This window comes from Falco naumanni, chromosome 2, assembly GCF_017639655.2.
Source record: "Falco naumanni isolate bFalNau1 chromosome 2, bFalNau1.pat, whole genome shotgun sequence".
NCBI classification, from domain to species: Eukaryota; Metazoa; Chordata; class Aves; order Falconiformes; family Falconidae; genus Falco; species Falco naumanni.
Genome location: NC_054055.1, coordinates 97,368,682 through 97,386,199, shown reverse-complemented (window position 1 = coordinate 97,386,199; position 17,518 = coordinate 97,368,682). Strand labels below are relative to the sequence as shown.

General features: G+C 39.7%; 1 protein-coding gene and 1 long non-coding RNA gene across 3 annotated transcripts in view; both read left to right on the top strand.

The window, feature by feature from the left end:
* SHROOM2 (shroom family member 2) overlaps nt 1-17,518 on the top strand; it is a 128,593-nt gene that overhangs the window by 92,150 nt on the left and 18,925 nt on the right. The gene's annotated exons all lie outside the window — the stretch shown is intronic.
* On the top strand, nt 9,238-17,307 carry LOC121082979. The gene is made up of 4 exons (XR_005826196.1): nt 9,238-9,403; nt 9,538-10,025; nt 15,428-15,488; nt 17,256-17,307. It is a non-coding gene; the product is annotated as an uncharacterized LOC121082979 (long non-coding RNA).

The window sequence follows — 17,518 nt, the reverse complement described above, 5'->3', positions numbered from 1 at the left end:
GCATTTTAGCAGTGTTTGTGCAGCACAATTCTTGCTTTATAATCACGGAATCCATGAAAATCACATGACTGGGCACCAGCTGCAATAACTTTTTTTTTAAGCTGAAGCTTGTTTTGACATATATTTCAGATGTAGTATTTGGCCATTTCACCACATTACAGGTTTTGTAAAATGGTTTCTTTTGCAGTCTTTTCCTCAGCACTCACGTTATGCAGGGGGCTTATATGCTTCCATATTCAAAAAACTAACTAAATAAAATCTCTCATTTGGGTATTTAATTCCTGTGTTGTGAACTACCACTGCATGATGATGAGTGGCTGTCCTGTGGAAAAGAATATGTATTTCTATGTGCTCTTTTAACAAGGCATTCTTGTGCTCAAAAGGAACTGGACTCATCATGGCATGAATTGATTTTACAATTTTTGAGCTGCCCTAAAGGCATTTAGTTTCCTACTTTTAAAGGCTAGCAGTCTGCAAATGGCTAGCAGATCTATCAAATCTGTGGTGTATTCTAGAACATGAATATTAACGAAACCTAAGGTCTTGTGGTCATATTTAATACTTCCTTTGAAAATTTGGGTTTGGATTATATTGCTGATGGCCCTTACTTTGTGCTTCTGAGGCCTTTGTGCTACCAAAGCCAGTGCGACTGTGCTGCACACAGGAGCAGCCCTTCAGCATTTGCATGTGTTAGATGGACAGGGACTGAGTGCCAGCCGTGGAATCCCTGTCCATGGGTGATTTGTTGGGGTTAGAGACTGTCCAAAGCTACAGGCTTTGAAGAGTAATAACAACAACAACAACAACAACAACAACAATAATAATAATAATAATAATAATGTGGGGTTTAAATAAACTTTGAATGTTTACCATTACAGCTTTACTGATCATTTTCAGGAGAGATAGGAGTCTCATTAATGCACTGAAACTACAATAAAAAAGGGTTGGAGTTACTGTAACAGCAAATAGTTTAAAAAAAAACCAAACAAAAGAATGTGCATGATAAGCAATTTTTTGTTCTCCTGGGCTTCTTGCTGCTGGTTCATTTTGCTACAGTATTTTTTTGGTGCTTTTCTTTTTTTAGCACACAGTTGCAAAACCTAAATTAACATTACTTATAAAAGTTACGGGCGGAGGTTAAGTTGATGAAGATAATTTGTGAACTCCTTTCATCTCTGGACTGTATTTTTCTCCTCTGAGATTACTGAGAGCTTCCAATGAATTCAGGTTGTTTCATCTCCCTTTTTAGAAAAGCTACAACATGTTCTTACAAACTGCAGTATTTAATACCTTAGACTATTATTTTTATAGGAAGAGAAAGTAGTGATCCACAGTAGCCATTATCATTCTTCATGCAAGAGCAAAACCCACTCTTGTTACGAACTTACAGGCACGCAAACAGTCATCCGACATGAGCTGAATATTTTCATACTGAGACTTGATGCAATTCTAAGTATGTTCTTAACTTCAGGACTACTTAAAAGTGTTATGTAAGTCTGCTGACCTGTAAAACAAAAATTGATGCTTTTTTATTTCTAATTATGCTACTCTTTCTATTTCAGATTGGTTACAAAAGCTTATCTTTTTACAGATATAAAGTCTATCCTTCTTCAAATATGTCTCTCTCTCCGTATTGATCAAATCGTACATGCAGGTTATATAATTAACTTCCCTATAGAAGTCTCCACAATTTCTGAACTGACATAGCCCTTCAGAAGGTTAAAGATGGAAATGTGTGCTGTAGCCTGTAGCCTTTGGCTTCCTGCACGATGAGATGGCACACATAAGTCAATCTGCATCAAACAAACAGTGCTTTATGATCTAATTCTTAAGATTGCCATTGACTAGAAATGGTCGCAGCCATTGCTTTTATTTGTGTTCTAAGAACATTTGACTTGGCTCTCATTAATTTGTTTCTGCCATGTCTATGAAAATATTACATAATTTCAAGAATGTAAAAGGATTTATGAGAACACAGGTCACAGAAAATCTTTCAACATTTAATAGGTGTCAAGTGCAAGAGCATGTGCATGTCAAATATAGGACCACAGCGTGACTCAACTCTAATTAAACACTTCTAAGTTGTTTTTGTAGTTCTTTCATGAGCCATCTGAGCTCTTGAAAACAGAGGAACAATCTTTACCATACAAAAGCAAGGTAAAAATCATTTCTTTATGCCTAAGTTGACTTAAATGCCCAAGTTTAATGTTATAAAAAAACCTTGGACAAGCCAGAAACAGGAGCCTGTAGAGAGGTTCCCGAGTTCATTATGAGGCACTTCTTAAGGAAACTCATTTTTCAAGAGCTGGTGAATATCTAGCCTCCGTGTTAACCAGGTGGTGCAACTGCAAATTATTGTGCAAGGAAGAAGGAGGACCTTAGCAATACAGGAATGTGAACAATCTTACGTCTTCTGAATTGAATCAGATGGAAAAGAATTTACAAGTGGGTGTTAACGACATTTATATATATGTTTATATATATCAAGCATATATGGATGTTTGTGTGTGTGTATGTATACACACATACACATATGAAATATACATGTGTGTTTTTAGTTTGTTCTGTTTTGTGACCATTCTGGGGGCTGAGGCTACATATTTGTAAGGGCTAATTAGCAGATAAGAAAAAAAAATCCACATTAGACATTTAGACAAATTAGTTTCTCATGTAATCTCATGTTTAGAATATTAAATGGTCTAAATTAGACATTGGAAATACTCTTAGGAGCTACCGAGGTTTTTTATAACTCAAATAACTTTAAATTCTGTATTTTGGGGGTTTTACTGTGCTGACAGAAAAGTATTATAATAGTGGTAGTATCTGCTTAACTGGAAACTTAGATATTGAAATGCAGGACCTAGTGTTGGGGCTTTTTTACATGTAGCAAAAGGGCCATTTGCTTAAATAGCGAAGCAGAACTCTGCTTGCAGGCATTGTCACATATGGACTTTAAGCTTACATTCTTTATTTACTGTATATACTTTGAGTCAAATTGAGAATTTTTTCCTGAATGAATATTGCAGGATGAGCGTGTCTAAGTCATTGTAGGACTTACCAAGACATCGCCAGTTATATAAGCAAAATGTTTTCATCCTCTTTCCTTTTCCTCTTAAGGAAGAAATAGTATGATCTTGTGCAACTGCTTGCTTACAAATCAGTGAAAAATTACTTTGGCGAACATTTCATGCATGTATTAACAAGCTTCAATATTTCATGGTGTAAAAGATGTTTAAGTTCTCAGTTTTACACTTCACCTACAGCTGTTGTAATTTTTCACATAAATTTTTCTAACGGAAAGAAATATTTCTTATAAGTTTTCTAAGTACAGAATGACCTAACAAGTAGTATTTTATAGAAAATAAGTAATAAATATGCATGATTACTGTATCTAGTGTGCAGTGTACTAACAATTTCTACGTTTGTTTTATTCAAGAGCTTATAAAGTGAAGTGTTCTCTTTTTACAATAATTTTAAGTATAGTAAGGATTATTATAAAGATTTAAGTGTTGTTTTTTGAGGAAGATGAATTATTCAGTTAAAGGGAGAAGAAAACATGCTTTTCATGTAGCCAGAACATACCAGTTTGGTTGAAGTAATGCTTCAGATATCTGAATTCCTAATGGTAATTAATTTATATGTGAAAATGTCTCCTTACATGAAGTTAGAAATTAAAAATAAATATTAAAAAAGAAAGAAAATTTGCAGTTTTCGCTTTCCATAGTTGTGTGCAGCTATTTGTTGTTGTCATGGTTTAAGCCTAACCAGCAACTAAGCCCCATACAGCCCCTCACTCACTCCCCCCTTGTCAGGATGAGGGGAAAAATGGAAAGAGTAAAAGTGAGAAAACTCGAGCCTTGAGATAAAAGGAGTGTAATAAATAAAGCAAAAGCCACACATGTAAGCAAAGCAAAACCAGGAATTCATTCGCCACTTCCCATTGGCAGGGAGGTGTTCAGCCATCTCCAGGAAAGCCGGGCTTGCTCATGCGTAATGGTGACTTGGGAAAACAAAACACAACTCCAAATGTCCCCCCTTCTTCCTGTTTATATGCTGACCATGATGTCCTATGGCATGGAATATCCTTTTGGCTAGTTTGTGTCAGCTGTCCTGGCAGTGTCCCCTCCCAGTTGTCTCATTCCCTTCAGCCCTCTTGCAGGCAGGACCCGAGAAGCTGAAAAGTACTTGACTTGGTATAAAGATTACTTAGCAACAAATAAAAACATCAATGTGTTATCAACATTATTCTTACACTAAATCCAAAATGCAGCACTGTGCCAGCTACTAAGAAGAAACTATCCCAGCCAAAACCGGGGCAGTTGTCAAGTGTGGAAGAGCCAACATGCGTCCTCACAGGCTCTTGTCTATTAACATAGTCTTCAAGTATGTGAGCTGCTGAAGCCCTTTCTATTTATATTAGCATTTCTTTATCGTGAGATATGGATTATTAAGGCATCTGTCAGACCACTTTTGGGGAGGGGGGGGCAGTGATGCCAGTGTATGTATCATGTGGCTAATGGATGATGCAGTAGTCTTGGCTGTCTCAAAGGTTTATACTTTGAAACTGGGAAAACATTCTGTGGCTCTTCCTGTGCATATAGAGCCAACAATGGAGAGAAACTCAAGCAGCATCTATTCATTTAGTAGGAGTCCCTTGCCACCTTTCGTCTTCCTTAGATTTCTGTAAATACTTGTAGTTAGTACAAGTTTAATTGCTATGAGCCACTGTGTCTTCCCAGTGTACTAGTGTATGTGATTGACTAGTAACAGCTAAGTAAATATCATGCTTTGAGACAGTGTAACCTTGAATCACTGGTACATGGAAGAAGATGGTGCTTAAAACCACAGGCCAAAGGTCTACCTAAGCAGGTTTCCTTTCTCAGACTGAACAGTAGTGGATGCTCGGAGAGAATAAAAAGGCAAACACAGAGCCGTGCTGATTCTTGCCCAGCCTCTGCTGATCTGCAGCTAAGAGGTGCAGTCCTAAGTATTTGTGGTTAACAGTCCTTGATTAATTCTTCTTTCTGAAAAGTGTCTAACTGGTTTTGGACCCACATCGACTTTTGACATCCATAGCTTTTTCTGCTGATGTGTTGTGATGAAAAGCACCTCTTGGGGGGTGTGTGGGCTGGGTGTCTACTCTGTGAAAGCTGTTGTGTGGCTTTGCCCATCCTTATTTTCTTCTTCTGTGTCTTTCCACATTCTCGTATGTTCTTTTGGAGCAGCAGGAGAACTGCAACAGCATTAGGGTGCACCATGAATTCATAAAGTAACATAATGTTTCCTTTATCTTGAATTTTTTCTCTTGTTTTTTTCTAACTGCTGTGGAGTACAGAGATAATATGTACATAGAATGGTCTGTGAAATCCAGTTTTTCCTTCCTGCATAGCAGTAATTTCAGTCATACATCATTGTATATGTTGCTGAGATATAGGAAAAGCTATCCCATGGGTTACTCTGCATTTGTTACATCTGAATTTCATCTGTTGTTTTATGGTCCATTTGCTCAGTGATGGGAAATCTTTGCCTTGTTTCTTTAATATAGCAAAGCAACTGTTGCCACCTTCTTTTTCACCTCTCTTGTAAATCAGCTAGATCTAATCAATTCTGTTAATCATGTGATGATACAAATGAGGACTTTGTCCCATGGCAGTCAAATTTTTAAGAGCTTCTGGTAAGGACAGTGTTTTCTTATTGTTTTTTTTAAAGAGTCTTCTAAAAATCCAAATAGTTTTGGTCATCCAGGTCACTGTTGCCCACATGTGTAGTGACTCATTTCTAAGAATAGTAATACAACCAAGACACAGCTTTTCTGCATGAGCCCAAACAATTCTTTGTCATTTTAACACACTACTTAGCGCAGCTTCTGAATCTTTTATAATTTCCTGTTGAGTTAGTTTAGATTTTAAGTTTATAGTTCTGAAGTTCTCCAGATTCATAATGATATTTTTTTTTTCACTCTTGCTCTGTTTCTCTCATTCTCTCTTTTTAACACCCTTACACCTTCCCTTCACAAACACTGCATGTGTACTTTGCTCAAGCAGTTGCCCAAGTATCAGAGGAATTGTGCACCACAGCTACTGTTTCAGCAATTTCCTATGGGAGTTTCAGGTGATTAATCATATCATCCAGGTAACTCATGACAACCCGCTTAGTGGTGGACAGCATCTGAGATTAATTCCTGTATAGGCTGTTCTTTGCTCATGGAGGTGTGAAGGGGAGTCCATGTCAGTTTTCTGCTGTGGCATTATTTTCTTCATATTCTTACTACTGTTCTTTTGGCCCTGTAATGTCAGGCAGATACCTGTGTTTGAAAAACACTTTTGGTTGTTTGTTTTGTTCTAATACTTTTAAGAATTTGTACCTCAGGTTTTGGGTGGGGTTTAACCTTATTCACAGAATCACAGAACGGTCAGGGTTGGAAGGTACCTCTGGAGATCTAGTCCAACCCCCCTGCTAAGGCAGGTTCACCTGGAGCAGGTTGCACAGAGTCACATCCAGGTGGGTTGGGAATGTCTCCAGAGAAGCAGACTCTACAACCTCTCTGGGCAGCCTGTTCCAGTGCTCTGACACCCTCAGAGTAAAGAAGTTTTTCTTCATATTCAGATGGAATTCAGATTCTGTTTATGCATCTGTTTTGCTAAAATAGTTCTGGATTTTCCTCATTGGGGAAGGACTTTAGTTCTCTGGTGGATGTCCTTTTAATTACTGTTTAATCTAGCCTTTAGAGGGGAGAGAGAGGGGAGGAAAAAAAGTGGTGGTCTAGGTTTTTTGGTAGGTGTCATGCATTTTCTCTGAGCTCCATATATTGTATCTTCTGTCGTATGTTAATTCTTAGCATTATACCATCTGGCTTGTTCCTTTTAAAAATATTTCTCTCATGTATGTAAATGCCCTTTTCAAAATGAAATACCACAGTGTGATTTCGTGATCTTTCAAGAATGATTAATCTAAATACATATGGCCACTGGCACAGGGCAGCCCTTCAAGTAGCAATGTTTGGAACCAGATTCTTCTCATACCTCAGGATCAAGGCAGGAGTTGCACGATAAATTGTCCCACTTGTAGTCTTTTTCTTCCTCCTGTTGTCCATTTTAAAACTTTCAGGCTGCTTGAGCTGAGAGATCTGTGGTTCTTAATGAGCACCCCAAATGCATTATTTTGGGATACAGAACTGCTTATACCTAGATGAGAGTGCTAAACCTTGCACACTGCTCCTGTTGCCTTCCCATTCCTAACTCCTAGCAGGGCTTAGCCCAGCAGCTGTCAGGTACAGGTCCAGCAGGTTGGTGTGATGCTCCACTCTGGCTCACCAGCAGCTGCTGGATCTCATTAAATGAGTGCTGGACTGTCTCCAAAGCCTGCACTTGGTTTACAGTATGCTACCTACTGTAGTGTAGCCCTGTTTCTCCCCCATCCAATTCGCTCATTCCCCACACCCTTGGAAGTATGACTTCTCCCTCTGCTAGGTGAATTTTGAATCCGTATTTCTGAATTTGAGGGTAGCTACCCTACCTCACATACGCCCTTTTTTCGGCTTCCAACTTCTTATTACTGAGTGAAGTTCCTTTTGCTTGATTGCTGCTGGCACATCTGTTATCCACTATGCTTGCAGTGGCACCTAGGGGGATATGCAAGACCACCATGGTCTGACAAAAGGAAGTGTTGGAAGGCAGTTTCTTCTTATGGAAAGTTTCCTCCCCTGCACCCAAAGGTAGGTGTTAACTAAGCTGGGAGAAGTCCTAGACATGCTTCTGAAGGTACTGAAATTGAGGGTGAGCGAAAGGAATGGTACACAAAAAAGTTTGTGGAGAGAGAAATGGAGATACATTTGTAAGCATCAGTCCATTTTTGTGTTCTGGTTTGGTTTTAGTGCTTTCCCTGGAAAGAGGATTGGAATGGAAGCTATCTAAATACTTGAGTTTTCGTTACATTGCTTGAAATTTAGCTACTTTCTTGTGGCTATTTTAATGACAACAGAATACAGATAGTATAAGATATAGTCTCCAGTGGTTCCATTCATAAGAGCGTCATATACTGCTGCATTGTAGATTTTATTTTCCCCTAAGTTACTTGATGAAAAGCATCTTTGGAAATAGGTGACTGATTTGTCTCCTCAGTGCAGCAGTTCATATATTTCTAACATATGGAGTGGCTTTATGGTGTTCTGGTACTAAAACGTAGCCTGTGAAATGTTCACCTTCTACTATAAACCCTTAGGCAACATGGATTATGGTTTGTTGTCACGCAGGAGACTGTTTATGCCAGTAAATTTGAGTAGAGTTTTCTGCTAAAAAGTAACATGACAGCTATAACTTCCATTTGTCTGCATGGACCAGCTAGACTTGCTATGGTCTGTTAACCAGTTGTGTTGTGTTATGTAAAGGGGTGAGAGTTCTTGAAGTCACTCTCTCTCTATCTTGAAATCAAATAGGCAGCTGTGGGAGATATAAAAATTTCAGGGAAGATAGAAACATGTCAGGGGATGATATAAACTGGATTTCAGTGCTGTATCAAAATATCTAACTGCTGTATGTGATTTTGTGCGCAGCTTAAATAACATTTTCCTCTTAAAATGGTCATCTTTAAAATGATCTTTTAATACATATTAAGGCCTTAACTACAATTTCTCTGTTAAGTCTTTAATGTGTTTTTGTAGAAAAATTGAAAGGAGCATGAGCTTTGCTCTGGTGAAGGCCACGATGCATTTGGTTTCTAAAGATGGAGTGTGGGGGTGGTAATTTGATCATGCAGCATGAAAGCATTTAGTTCTTTCCCTGAAGAATCTCCTGCAAGAGGGAGCACCTGTACACACAACACATGCAAAAAAATTCAAGCTGGAGGGCTGTTGATGAAGACTCTCCTCTAAAATGAAAACTTTGTTGTTTGAGTGTTGTTCAGAAAGGAACCTAGTAACACACTGATCTTTATAAATCATTTTAAATATTCAAAACTTGAACTGTTGTTGCTGAAATGTGGATCATGATTTTCACAAATGAAAAGAAAAACCATTAAAAAATTAAAGGACTCTTAAAATACATTCTTTTTTTTTTAATAAGCAAATCCTGGGGGTCGGGGTGGGGGAGAGGAAGAGCTTTGAAGTCTCTGAGATCTTTTCCCTGAGGTCAGAAGTTTCTGATGATGTAACGTACAATACAGACCAAGCCTTCACTTATCAAGGTTAAAGTTGACGGAGCTTGTATGAACTTGTCAATCATAGGAAGCAGGCAAAAACAAGCCAGCTGTTGTGAGGCATGGCTTTGAAAATCCTCTGTGTTACAGTAAATGAGACACAGAGGTTGAGACAGATTCAGTTCTGCGAGGCTTTCAAACTGGCTGGCACATTTGCAAGGATGCAGAGCTCACATATCCAGTGAATATGGGTAAACAGCTGTAAATCCTGGTAAGATTGTCTTGTCTTCAGTGTTACAAGTGTGAGAGAAACAGCTAGAGGCACATGCCTTAATTACCTTTTTCTGTCAGTTCTGAACAGAAATTTGCAGTATTAATTCATACAGTATTTCTTTTGTTCTCCAGGTCTTTGAGTACAGGCTGCATCTTCTGTCCCTATCAGCAGAAGCTACAGTGGCAAATTAGGAACGATGCAATGCTTGGTACAGGATTTTATTTTGCTTAGTGTTAGTTGACTGCTCTGTTCACTGATGGGTTGGGAGAATAGGGAAAACGTGAGTTAATTCCAGCTAAGATGCTCTGTGTGCATATGCACACACACACACGCTGTTTTTAGCAGCTTTTGTTTTCACAGTTGGCATCATGCACACTGGAATTAGAAGGCAGTGCCTTTCAAAAATACTTCTTTTCTGGACTGAGGGCTGCAGTGCTGTTGTTGTGGCTTGGGGTGCCAGGCTCGGGGTTCCTCTCAGCTAGGGGTGGTGCAAGAGCGTTTCATCTTGTTGTTTTCCTGGCAAGCCTGTTACTGTGAGTGCAGGCTTGCACGAAGACCTTTTCCACAGCAGCAGAGGAGATACTGGCTGGGAATTGGATGTGACTATTGGAAGCAAGCGGTGAGTGTGGCTCTGAGTGAAGAGATGGCTATTGAAATGTTTGCATATGCGTGTTAATTAATTTAAATAACTCGTTTAGGATTTTTTTTTTTTTTTGCGTTTAGGGATGAGCTACATGTTCATTTTGGTGCCTGCCTGAGAAACCCAGGTGACAGCTATTATTCATAAAGTGTTTCATTTTATAGCTTCTGTTCTGTTACCAAATTTTTTTTCAGCTGCAAGCAGCTGTTTTCAGTAGTAGTAGCAACAAGAAAATAGAAACAGCATATCAGGAAAACAAAAAGTCTAGATGTAAAAACAAAATATCAAAGGAGTGGTAACTGGAATGTAAGGTGTTTTTTAGTAAATTGACAAAACACTCATTTTTCTTTGAGCTTTTTTTAATGTGACTGTGATTTCCTTGTTAGCAGTGTTGGAAAGTATTGTCTTTTGTCTCTGCAATGGTTGCCATTTGTGTAATATGATGGCTCTTGTTACACTGTTGGGATATTCTGATGATTGAATTCAGTGTGTAAGTATAGAACATATTAACCGGTTGACTTAAGTGAGCCGAAGTCATTTTAATTCCATGCAGGCAATCCCCTGTGTGCTAGGACAGGCATGCAATAGATAAAGCAAGTAAGAATACAGCCATAAAAATTATCTTTTATCCTTGATTTTTTTGATATGCAGCAGAATGGAGGAGGGGCTTTTATTTTCTGAACTAAGGAAAGAAAAACATCCCTCCCTCTGCCCTTTCCCACAAGATTCTTCCCTTCTGCATAAAGGCCCTGTGCTAAGAAATTTAATTTTTATCGGATTTGATTTTTACTGTGGACCTATGTATTGTGCTGTTACCCGTGGCTGGCCTATGTTTCGTCCATCAACACACCTGTGCTTATGTACTGCAGAATTAGAGTGGGTCTGTTGAATTTATTTCTGATTTTCATGGGGAGAGAGGTAGCATTTTTAGAAAGCATGTGAGATGGAAACTCATTGCTGTGTATGTTGCCATGCCGGCAGGACAGGAGAGAAATTCTGGTGGGATCGACAGACTGGCAAGCAGCGTCTGTTATGATATTCCATTCTGCGATAAAGCCAGGTGATAATGCAAGAGTTGTTAAGCTAGAGTGACATTTTGCTTTATCACATTGTGTGCAACAACTAAGCTGTATTTAGTGTGACTGACTAAACAGATAGCTGCCATCAAGTCGCAGATAATGTTAACAGGCATGCAGAGACGGAATTGGAAAAGCAAGACTCACATCATGATGAATGGGTTGTAGCTTAACAGGGATGTGCCATGAAGTATGTTTTGTGAAATATCTTGCTGGTTTTGTAACTTTGGTGGTACCTTCACTTGTCTTCTGAAGTATGTCAGGGTGCTTTTTTTTTTTTTTTTTTAACTTGTATAGTGAGAAAACAAGCATTCTCATCATTTGGCATTCATTATTCTTTTCATCTTAACACATGCTTTGGTTTTAGGCCCGTTTGCTTCAGTAGTGCTTGTGGGATGCTAGTTGCCATCATCTCTCTCTTCAGACCAAGGCAGTGAACTGCTCTGCTGCTTTGTAGTGGCTTAACATGCGGTGCTTCTTCCTGGAGTAATCATTATGGTACAGCCATCATGGTGATTAAATGGTCCATTTTCTGGAGGGTCCTTGATTCTACACATTTGTCTTTAAAGATTTCTAAGTAGTTTTGTAGTCCAAGTTACCATTTCGCATCTTTGGAATATGCTTCATGTGTTACTGTATATGGATAGTGCATGCAGTACTGATTGGGTAGTGATAGGAGATACAGTGCTCATCAGAAAAATGGACCACTGGTAATATAATTGCCCTTGTATTTAATGTCCGAATTTCAGTATCTGGTGTCAGTGGCTCCTTTGTGTTGCAGTAGTAAAACCAATTTGAGGGTTTCAAAACCTTTGGGGTCCTGGAGCCTCTGAAAGAAAAAGCATATGGGACTCAGATGAGGATTCAGATACCTAATAAAAGAAAAATGTCTGTATGTGAGTGAAGTGCTGACCCAGGTTACAATCCACAGAGATCTTGGGTTTGATTCAGTTGTCTGAACACCGGTGTCTAGTGAGATCTGAAACATCCCAGTGTATCCCACTTGGCTTCCAGCTGCCACCTCTTAGTGGAACTGATGCCTTTGAGTCTTTAATGTTTCTGTAGTGGTAGAAGTCACCTGTGTTTAGGTAACTGAATTTATCCCCTAAACAGTGAAAACAGTGTGTGATTTGCTTGTAGATGCTACTTTAGGGTGAGCTGAATCTATTAGATTGCATTGACCATATCAGTATGGACTAAAACATGTTGTTAGACCTCAGACTTTTTCCTCAGTCTTACCCTGTGCATCCCATTCCAACTTCGTAGCATCCTGTTGTGATCTCAAGCAGAACTATACTGGATAGAAGAAACTACCTTATTTGTAGACTGTTGCAGAAGTACTTTTGGATCCCACTATGCCAAGTGCTAGGCAAATACACAATGAAAACACAGTTTCAGCACATAAACTTCACAGCTGATAAAGCAGGGTATCGGCAAGGGCTCTGCCATTAAGCAGGGTTTTGGTATAAGCAAAGACAGTGTTTCACAAATGCTTGAAGCCACATAATTATCTTATTTCAAGCCAGGTCGGTTCCTTGATCCAGCTTTCTGTGGGGCTGTACAATTCCTGCTGCTAGTACAATGGAGAGAGCAGGAAGGCAAAATCGGAGTGAACTAAGAAGGGAGGCAAAGTCAAGGGGGACTAAGAAGGAGACTGCCTCTTCTGGCAGAGTATCTGCATTTAGGTTAGTTTAAAGGAGCTGCAAAACTGTGGCCTTGATTATGAGGGAGTTATTTTTATTGTAGGGTGAGGGCTTTTATGGAGGAGTCCTACAGGGGTATGAAGGCCTTTTTTCCAGTGTAGCTTGTAGTGTTTGAGAAGGAATTTAAGCTAAATCGGAAAGAGCCACTCCATTTGCTGTCTTTTTTCTAGTAAGTCAGTGCAGGACATCTTGTTTCTTACATAACCATGCTTATGTTTTATGGTGAAACTTCTGTATAGAAGTCAGGTCCTTAACAAATGATGCATTTTTAAAATGTTGGCTAATGCATTTTTGCAAAGCTTATCTAGTCTGGGAGACCTGGACAGGTCTGCAAGACCTGGACAGGTCTGCAAGACCTGAACAGGCTGGAGAGTTGGGTAGGGGGGAACCTAATGAAGTCCAGCAAATGTAAGTGTAAGGTCCTCACCTAGGGAGGAACAACCCCATGCACCAGTACAGGCTGGGGCCTGACCTGCTGGAAAGGCAGCTCTGCAGAGAAGGACCTGGGAGTCCTGGTGGACAGCAAGTTGACCATGAGCCAGCAGTGTGCCCTGGTGGCCAAGAAGGCCAATGGGATCCTGGGGTGCATTATGACAAGTGTGGCCAGCAGGTCAAGGGAGGTGACCTTCCCTGTCTACTCTGCCCTCGTGAGGTCACATCTGGAGTGCTGCGTCCAGTGCTGGGCTCCCCAGTTCAAGAGAGACTGGGAACTGCTGGAGAGGGTCCAGCAGGGAGGGTTACAGAGATGATGAGGGGACTGGAGCATCTCTCTGATGAGGGAAGGCTGAGAGAGCTGGGCCTGTTTAGCCTGGAGAAGACCGAGAGGGGATCTTATCAATGCATATAATTATCTTGAGGGCGAGTGTCAAGAGGATGGGGCCAGGCTCTTTTCAGTGGTTCCCAGTGACAGGACAAGGGACAATGGGCACAAACTGCAGCACAGGCAGTTCCACCTGAATATGAGGGGAAACTTCTTTAACGAGGGTGACAAGCACTGAAACAGGCTGCCCAGTCTGCTTCTCTGGAGATAGTCAAAACCCACCTGGACGTGATCCTGTGCAACCTCTTCTTAGTGAACCTACTTCAGCAGGGGGTTGGACTAGATGACCTCTAAAGGTCCCTTCCAACCCCAACCGTTCTGTGGTTTTAAATTTGCAGTGTCTTGTGGCAATGTTTGGCTTGGCCTGAAGCATTCTCAAGAAACTGTAAATCAGAGGATAAAAATCAGACACATTGACTTGATCAACGCGACTTGCATTTATTGGAATATTTCAATCAGATCATTCTACCTCTGTGTCCAGATTTAGTCAAATCCTGAGTATGGGGCAAACGAAGGAGGTGGTTTGGGGTTGGTTTTTTATGGCAACCAAAAATGTTATCCTTCTGATAGGCATCTGTGCATAATGTTTTGTTTTCATAACTGCTCATTGACTCCACTGGCAGGCCCCTATTAATGGCGCGTGTGTGTATGTGTGTAGTTCTCCATGGTTTGACTTATATGTTACCTGCTCTGGTTTGTTAGAATAGCCTGTTGTGTTATTGCTGGGGGGCCTGGGGATGCCCGGGCTGGGGAGAAGACTTGGTTGATTTCCCCAGCTTAGTGTTTACTTGGCTTTTAGATTTCAGTTGTGAGCGCATATGCCCCAGCCTAATCGACCCAGAAGGAAACAGAGATGTACTTGTCCATCTGGATAGAAAATCCTTAGTGCTGTTATAGAGATACAGATTTCCAGCCCCATGGTGGTATGTGGTGGTGGTAGTGTGTTGGGTGGCTGTGGCCATCATGTGGAACGTGCAAGCTGCAGAGCAGAGCTTCTCCTGAGCTCACCTGGCTGATGAGTGCACAGCCTCTTGTCTCTCCGCACAGACCTCCTCTGGTAGAGCTGAACCCCCTGTGCTTGAGAGCTTCTTCAAAATGTGGAGGGCTGGCTTCTGTAATGAGGCAATTCCTTCTTTTCAGTTAGAAGCGCATTTTGGGTTTGTGCCCCCCACCATTTAGATATGAAGGCTCCTGTACCTAAATACCAAAAGCAGGTACAGTAGTAACTCATGTTCGCCTCCTGTACTAGACTCACACTTACCGAATACCGCTTTGTATCAGCAGCATAAGTGTGTTGATTTCAGTTCCTCTGCAGTTCACGTTGAGTGGTGCAAGTCATCTGGCAGTCAAAGCTGTAATGTCATCGTGTGCCAGAGACAGGGAATGTGGGTGAGCTTCCCCGGTTCTGTTGCATCAGGAAGGCTTTTTTTTTTTTGCATTTGCATGTTTATGGCGTTGTATCATGGGGATGGGGGAGCTTTGGGTTTGAAGATAACGTAGAGTTCAGTGGTTTTGATGATGACTGGTTTTTTATGTAGAATGAAAGTGTCAATTATAGATAAGTCAATTGTCATGTTTTAAGATGATTTAAAACTATCTGGCTTTGTGATGTTTTGATTATAAACTATGAGCTCCTTTCAGTGATCTTTTATCTTTGAGTAATCCAATGGGCCTCTTTTCCGAAACAGTTGTGTTCTAGGCATATCATTACTTGAAATGCTGGCAGATTTGAAGTAGCTTAGTGGACTTCTTGGTATTGATGATAATGTAACACCTTTGCAGGTTCTTGCCACTGTGTTCTCCTGGGGCTTGAAGCTTGTTTTCTTTTCTTCCTTTCTGAACAGTAAGCTCAAATCTCTCCAAAATAATGTGATAAGCATGTTTTGCATGAGGACTTACTGACACTGAATGCAAACTAGCCTCAGTGTTGAATGTAGCCACCTTTCCTCAGACCCATTTTCTGTGACACTGCAAAATGTTTGATTAATTTCATGGAAGCTGTATGAAGGCACGTATGTAATCTCTGAATTTTATCTCCACACTTGCAAATGTAGCATCTCTAAATTTGTGTGCCGTGATTCTTTATTTCCTTTTACTCTATTTTGGAAGGTGACAGGACTACTAAAAAATTAATTGCTTCTGAGCCAGGGTAATATTAAACAAATTTGGTTACATGCTTTGGATATGTAAATGTGTCAGATCAGTGTTATACTCTGTCCTGTTTGTTTCCACCAGCATGCCCACTCCCGATATGCATGCAAAGTTCAATATTTACTTTGCAAGTTGGCTGAGGTAGTGCATGTCATTTATGTCTTTGCAACACTTTGTGCCATGCCCTTGATTCTTCTGTGCACCCAAGCGCAGCTGTCAAACTGTCTTACTTTGTGGCTTATGTATGTGAAGATGAATGGAGAGGCCTAAAGAATATTTTGGCCCAGGTTAATTAGGAGAAAATTGTGCTCTACATGAGTTATGTAGACAATGAAAAATCCTGATTTAAACACAGTAGGCCTGCAGACTTAATTTGGTAAATATTTCCATTAAAAATAGTGGAACTATTTACAGGCCCAGTTCTGCTTACGTTGAGCTCACTAGGGAAAACCAGCTGACTCTAGAGATGCCATGTAACCAAATCTGAATAGTGTTGGTCTTTCTGGTCTTGTATGATTTTACTTTACAAAACTGTCCTTCATCTATTGTTAAAATAGTGAGTCAGTAAATACTGTTTTGTGAAACAGAATTGGCTCTGAATTTGTCAGACAACTTGGAAGTTGTCTGAACCCAGTGCTCTTAGTGTTAAGAGCAATATGAAGAAATCTGAGTTCAAACAATTCATCTTCTCATTCATCTTAAATTGAAAATTTACCCGTTAGAATTGAATTTTAAAATTTTAACACTTCACATGAGAGAGAGAGAGTATGTATGTAACTGTTCAGAAGTTAAATTGTGAAAAAGCCATCTCTCTTGGAAGTACATTGCTACTTTATTAATGACATGTAAAAATCAGTGTGAAGTACAGTTATTTAAAATCTCATACATCAGCAGTTTAATGACAATGTCCATATATTTTTACAATTTTAGAACTTTAGAAAGTGCTAAAATATCACAGATTCAAGGACTAAAAATACAATAATTTTGAGTGTAATATGATTGTACAGATGTGAAAGTAGAACCTGCATCTTATCAGTTGTCTTTCCACAATACTTCATTTTAAAGATTTTTTTTTAATGTTTTAAAGATGTTTTAATTTAGTTAAAAGAATAATGCAGTATGTCACTTTTTTATTTCTTCTTGAATTTAAATGGACTTTAACCTATTACTTATTTTATGTGCTTTCATCTCAGTTTTTCATTTTCATACACACTGATGTTAACTGCCTATAGACTTATTCTCAAAACTGGTACTCTAATGTTACCTGTTTACATTGGAAATTCAAGCTAACCTTATTTTACAAATAGGCTGGGAAAGATGTCTCTTTCACAGTCCCCTCAAAAGAAAGCTTAGGCAGCACATGTGTACAGGGTTACTATTTCAAAACAGAGAGACCAGCACTATCAGTAGCATAAATTATATTAGCAGCTTTCTGAAGCCTTTTACTTCTCTGTTGCAGCCTCTTTTCTAAGCTCACAGTGTCTCTTCAGCCTCCTTTAAGCAAAAAGCAAACCTGTCTCCTCTCGGGGCTCCAGAGGTACACTTCCCCCCGCCCCCTTCTGTTTCTTTCCCAATTTGTCTTTATCTGGTGAGCACAAATGAACTACTTGTCTTGTGGCAAAGCACAAGCCTGGAACTGCAAAAGTCTTGTTTCCCGGATAGAGAAATAGAGAGTCTAAAATTGGAATAAACCCAAAAATATTTCTGTCTTAAGATAAGGCC